The sequence below is a fragment of the Nelumbo nucifera genome, chromosome 6 (assembly GCF_055504915.1).
Source record: "Nelumbo nucifera cultivar China Antique chromosome 6, China Antique-T2T, whole genome shotgun sequence".
NCBI classification, from domain to species: domain Eukaryota; kingdom Viridiplantae; phylum Streptophyta; class Magnoliopsida; order Proteales; family Nelumbonaceae; genus Nelumbo; species Nelumbo nucifera.
In genome coordinates, this window is record NC_142654.1 from 43,876,381 (window position 1) to 43,883,514 (window position 7,134).

Genomic DNA, 7,134 nt, shown 5'->3' on the forward strand with positions numbered 1-7,134 from the left:
CAACACACTTTTGAACCAAATGTGTAGAGCCTCCTAAAGGATCTTGCTATCCAAATTTTAAATTATGGTTTAGGGTGAACTGCACATGAAAGGGTGGTGGTTTTTGGGCCAATGAAGGGTGATGAAATCCCCACCTTATCTTAATTAAATAGGATTGCCCTTAAATGGATTAACGGAAAAACACAATAAAAAAATAAATGCAACTAATTATAATGCATGAACAGTTATCTCTAATATGCAATTCAACAATTTAACATAAAATAATAAAACAAACTAATTCAGCAAAGGGAGCAATTAATTACAACAACAATTAATCACAGAAAACAGAAAAATAAAGGAACTAATTTTGCAAAAAATAAATACTACAGAAATGAAGATTAAGAAGGGAGTTCACTACTCTAAAGATTAAATAGAAAATAAAAAAAATAAGAGTATGCGGCAATCAAAATTCAAGAAATGAAATGAGTTTCTAATATGAAAATAAAGATTAAACAAAAAACATAACCTACATAACCTAACAATCCAAAAAAAAAAAAAGATCTAAGAACGAAACAAAAAATAATCCTAAAAAAAATAAATTGGATCTATCAAGAACTTAAAATAATTAACTAAGAATTAGAAAGCACTACTTTACCAAAAAGAATTCGAAAATAAAAACAAAAAAACAAGATTAAATTGGGACGACTACATCTGAATCGCTATCCCAATTTCTCTTCTCTTCTCTTTTCTTCAGCAGTCCAACAACGCTCTGGTACCCCACCTTTTGTTATTACGTCCTACAAAATCAAAGAGAAACAAGAATTAAAATGAGATTACAGATCAAGTAATCAAACGAAAAAAAAAATAATGAAACAGATCCGAACATAGCAAATAAAATTTTTTTCTCCGTTGCTTCCCCAGCAACGGTGCCAAAAACTTGATGTATTAGGAAGCGTGTCGTTAACCACTTTGGAACACCAGTTTCAATATTTATAAATTTTCCAATTCTCAAAATAACTACAAAATACAGTTAGTGGTAAGAAAGGGGTCATATCCACAGGGTAGATAGGGAAAAATTGTTACGTACTTCAATCCTAACCAAATAACAAGATTTGAGATTGCAGAAACACAAAATTTAATTAACTGAACTGGAATCCATTAAAATAAAATTCTAACAATGCCAAAAGTAAAAATTGTAGAAAAATAAATAAATAACAGAAATAAAAAAAACTAAATAAAAAATCTGCAACTCAGTCAGAGGTAGCAGTCTCTGAATCTATCCTTTGACCCTTGAACTCCTCAAGATGGGCCTTTCGTCTTACCTAGCCAAATTTCAGATCTGTAGAAAGGAAGACAAAAATTAAATTTGATAAAAATAAATTGCAAAAATAAAATAAAAACTAGAAATTAAAGAACAGAAAATAAAAACACACGTAAAAAGTAAATCTAGAACTATGGGATTGGTTGGCATCCAGACCCAGAGGTGGCAGTAATGGCTAGGCAAATTGCAAGCAGGAACCCCTCCTCTTGCCTAGGCGTTCTCCTCTTCCTCTACCCTTGAACTTCTCAAGAACAGTCTTCCGTCTTACCTGGGGGCAGAATCTAACCCCTTCTCAAGGACCCCTTGGGTCCTTTTTATAGAGAATGAATGATAGGTTTGGGATTAGAGAGAAAGAGAGGGGTGGCAGTTGGGTTTTTGCAGAAATATGAGCGCCCTAGGGTTGAGAATGGAGGGTTAGGATTGTTCTAAGGTGATCCTATGGCTAAGATGAGATGGAGAGGGTGCCCAATATTATGTAGGGTTGAGATTTGGGCGCCCAGAATGGAGGGAGCAGATTTGGACGCATAGAACTAGAGAAATGTGATTGGTTAGTGTGATGTAGCACCCTAAGGTGATTGGTTGAGGTTTACGGAGTGAGGTGTAAGGCTAGGATGTTGTCTAGGGAGAGGTCTAAGGCTATGAGAGGTTGCTAAGGATTGGATGGTTGAGATTAGATGTTAGGGAGGAGTGGAAGGTGAAGATTTAGTAGTTAGTGGCGGCTAGGGTTTGTTAGAGGTGAAAAGAATGAGTGGGGAGGCACCCTAGGGTTTTCTAAGGAGAGGGGAGTATGCTAATACAGTAGGAGGGGCGCCTTTCTGGGTTTAGCAGATAGGAGGCACCCTCCTGTGCTCAGTTTTCACAGAAACACCCCCTTTCTCAGCTAGAATTCTCACCAGCTTCCCAAAATCTGTAGAAAACTCTATTAATTTCCTAGTTTTTGCCCAGAATTTGCATAGGGACCCTCAGAGGTCCCAACATTGAATTTAACCAAAAAAAATGGTACAAATTAGTCAGTCTAAGGTCTAAAATACCCCTAAAATGATACCATTAAGGCATTAAAATACAGAGTTATCAGTGTCTCTTCTTCCTCCTTGTGCCTCTTTGAATAGGTACACTGTTCTGAAGAGGATCCTGTCTGAAAGGACACATCTGTGTCCATTCGGGTTTGAGAGCACTTGATAAGAAGAGTGCTAGCCGACCCAGTCTACCCACAACATTCTCTTTCAAAAGTCTTCTTCTCTGTCTTCTCTGTCTTCTCTGTAATGTGAGCATCATCCTTCCTGTGGTTCGCAGAGGTCTGGTAAGCGAGTGCACGCCTACCAGAAGCTTGTAGGCTGTTTTATCTTAGTGACCGATTTGCGATCACCCGCCTACATCGTAGGGGCAAATGCGGTTTTAAGGAGAGTGACCAAGTGGCACGACTCAACCCTCCTTCTTCCTACAATTCCCAGTTTCGAGATTTTGCATCATCACATCTCTGTAAGTTTGGTTTGGAAAGCGAATACCGATAAGTTCCATTATGCCTTCTTTACTATTTTTACAACAATCTTAAAACCGCATTTATGGAACCTATCTCTGCTAACCCCTTCTTGAGGAACCGAATACTATCAACAGTTCTCGATTTCTCTAAGATTGAACCCTTCAATGAAACCAACTACAAGCGTTGGAGAAAATGCTTGTTTTTTGCCTTAGAGCAATTAAGACCCACTAAACATGGAGGAACCAACCCATTCTATTGTTGTAGAACACTGGATTACAGTTGACCACCTCTGCACCAACCATATCCTAAACTCCTTGTCCAATGAACTATACAATGTTTATTCTTCCTACAATTATGCTTATGAAATCTGGAATGCATTAGACACTAAGTGTGTTCTATAAAATGTCGGAAACAAAAAATATGTCATTGCCAACTTCCTGCACTTCACCATGAAAGAATACATGGACGTGTCTACCCAAATAGATGAGTTCCAGGTTCTTGTGGGGAAACTAGCAAAGGAAGGCATGATACTGCCAGATGAATTCATTGCCAGTTCTCTCATAGAGAAACTGTCACATACATGGAATGATTTTAAGACCAGTATGAAGTATAAAAGGAAGGACACTACTTTGGACCAAATAGTGGCCCAAATTAAGATAGAAGAAAAGAACATAAAGAAAGATGAGGACCAGTTTTCCAAAACCAATCTGGTGGAGGAAAAGACTACAAAATTCAAAGAGAAATTGAATGTGAAAAATGATAAAAATTTCAAGAAGCAACAAAAGAAAGGAAACTACTATGTATGTGGCAAACCCGGACATTACAAGGACTATCGATACTGAAAGAAGAAGGACTCTGGGAAACCGAAAGTCAATTTGATTGAGGATGTTATCGTAGTAGTGGTAACTGAGGTAAACTTAGTTGATAAGCCGAAGGAGTGGGTACTTGACACTAGTGCTACCAAGCACATATGACTGCAATTCCTTCTATGAGTATACAATTCAGTCTGAAGGAGAGCAAGTCTTCATGGGAAACTCACAAACTTCAAAGGTCATTACAAGAAGGACTATCGGTACTGAAAGAAGTACTCTGGGAAACCGAAAGTCAATTTGATTGAGGATGTTATCGTAGCAGTGGTAACTGAGGTAAACTTAGTTGATAAGCCGAAGGAGTGGGTACTTGACACTAGTGCTACCAAGCACATATGTGGGGACTGCAATTCCTTCTATGAGTATACAACTCAGTCTGAAGGAGAGCAGGTCTTCATGGGAAACTCACAAACTTCAAAGGCCATTGGCAAAGGAAAGGTGCTCTTGAAATTAACTTCAGAAAAAATCTTAATGTTCAATGATGTGCTACATATATTGAAGATCCGACGGAACTTGGTATCAAGAGCACTCTTCAACAAAGTGTAACTGAAGCTCACATTTGAAGCAAACAAGGCTGTGTTAACTAAGAATAATGTATTTATTGGAAAATGATACAATATTGGAGGATTGCTTGTACTGAATATTTCTGATATTGTTATGAATAAAACCACTTCTTCTTCTTCTGCTTATATTGTTGAATCTTTTGATATTTGGCATGCTAGACTAGGACATCGTAGTGCTCCTTATTTAAAATGATTATGCAAATTAGGAGTTTGAAATGTTCCTGTTAATTTTACAAATGAAAAATGCCAAGTATGCGTAGAAGCAAAATTTACTAAGAAACCTCATAAAAGTGCATAAAGAGAAACTGAATTACTACAACTTATTCATAGTGATCTAAGAGACCTTAAATGTCATGAAGCTAGATGAGGAAAAAAATACTATATAACGTTTACAGATGACTTCTCTAGATATGCAAAAGTAGTTCTACTTAGATCAAAAGATAAGGCTGATCAAGCTTTCATAAACTACAAAACTGAAGTAGAAAACTAGTTAAGAAAGAAAATAAAAAACTTAGAACAGATAGAGGAACTGAATATGATGGACAAACCATTAGAAAATTCTTTGAAGAAAATGGAATCATACATGAAACCATAGCTCCCTGTCAACCTGAATCTAATGGGGTTGCAGAAAGACTAAACAGAACATTAAAGGAAATGATGAATGTAATGCTAATTAGTTCAGGTGCACCTCTAAATTTGTGGGGGGAAGCAATCCTAACGGCTTGCCACCTATATAATAGAATACCAGCCAAGGAGAAAGGACAAACACCCTTTGAACTTTGGCATAACAGAAAACCTAGTTTGAACTATCTAAAAGTTTGGGGCTGCCTAGCAAAGGTTGGAATACCTGAATCAAAAAGAAAGAAGTTAGGATCGAAAACCTGACTGTGCGTTCATTGGATATGCACAAAATAGTGCAGCTTATTAGCTCATTGTAATTAAAACAATTGATAATATTGTCAAAAATAACACAATAGTAGAGTCTCGATATGTAGACTTCTTTGAGTACATCTTTCCTTGGAGAAAAGAAACAATAAATAGGGAACATTCCCAATACTAAATTAGAAACCAAGAACAAGTAAGTGCTCAAGGAGTCAGTACTTCACTTAGGCAAGAACCAGACTTAAGGAGAAGTAAAAGACAAAGAAGAGAAACAAACTTGGGTGACATAATGTTCACATTTCTGATGGACAAGGACCCAGTAACCTATCAGGAAGCTGTAACTTCACCTGATGCAGTATTTTGGAAAGAAGCCATAAAAAGTAAAATAGAATCCTTAGTCACTAATCACACTTGGGAACTTGTAGATCTCCCACCTGGAACTAAGGCACTAGATTGTAAGTGGATTTTTAAGAAAAAACTAAAATCAGATGGCACAATGGGTAAATTCACGGCCGGGTTTGTTGGTAAGGGGTTCAGACAAAAGAAAGATGTAGACTTCTTTGACACATACTCCCCGGTTGCAAGATTAACAACAATTAGGGTTTTGTTTCCTATAACATCCATTTACAAACGAGTAGTTCATCAAATGGATGTGAAAACAACTTTCTTAAATGGGGAACTAGAGGATGAAATTTACATTAGGCAACCTGAAGGCTTCATAATACCAGGACAAGAAAATAAAGTATGTAAATTAATTAAGTCTTTGTATGGCTTAAAACAAGCTCCCAAACAATGGCATGAAAAATTTGATAATGTGTTAGTAACTAATGGGTATGACAGAAATGATTCTAATAAATGTGTCTATAGCAAATTTGAAAATAATAAAGGAGTAATGATCTGTCTATATGTTGATGATATGCTAATAATGGGAACTAGTCTAGTGGTAGTAAAAGAAATAAAACAATTTCTAATGTCCAAATTTGATACCAAGGACTTGGGTGAGGCTAATGCAATCTTGGGGACTAGAATCCATAAACAACAAGGAAACTTTATTCTCTCCCAATCACATTATGTAGAGAGTATCCTTAGGAAATTTGGACACTATGATTGTAAACCGGTTAAAACACCTCTTGACTGTAGTATTCACTTAAGGAAACATGTAGGAGAACCTGTTTCACAAAAGGAGTACAAGTATAATTGGATCAGTATCTTACTTAATGAACTGTACAAAACCGGACATAGCTATAGTTGTGGGAAAATTAAGTCAGCATACTCATAATCCTAGAAATGAACATTGGGAAGCTCTAATAAGATTATTAAAATATTTAAAATGAACCATAAATTTTGGTTTACACTACTCAGGTTTTCCTCCTGTTTTGGAGGGCTTTACTGATGTGAACTAGATTTCAGATTCAAATGATAGTATTTCCACCAGTAGGTATGTGTTTACTCTAGGTGGAGGAGCAATATCGTGGAAATCGGTAAAGCAGTCATGCAACACAAGTTCAATAATGGAAGCCGAGTTCATTACACTAGAATTGGCAGAGTCGAAGGCAGAGTGGCTAAGGAACTTCATAGCAGATATACATACCACTTTGGCCATGGTCGATTCCATCCATATCTCTCCATTGTGATAGCCAAGCAGCAATAGCCAGAGCCAAGAACCATATGTACAACAATAAAAGAAGGCACATCCGCTTAAGGCACAACCTGGTAAGACAATACCTCAACGAAGGTGCAATCGCTCTGGATTTTGTAAGGTCTAAAAAGAACCTTACAAATTCATTAACCAAACCACAAACTCCTAAGGTGATTTATAAGGCATCGGTAGGAATGGGGCTGAAGCCCGTTACAAAGCCATTAGTAATGGACACCCAACCTAATTGAAAGGAGATCCCTGGAATTAGGTTGAATGGGTAAAAACAAGTTGCTAGATGACTTGGGAAAAGCACTATCAATTTGTGTACCATTTCAGATGTCGATGTAAGATAGTGTTCACTGCTGTTTGAGGAGGTTGAGCATGAGGTTCTTAATCAGTTG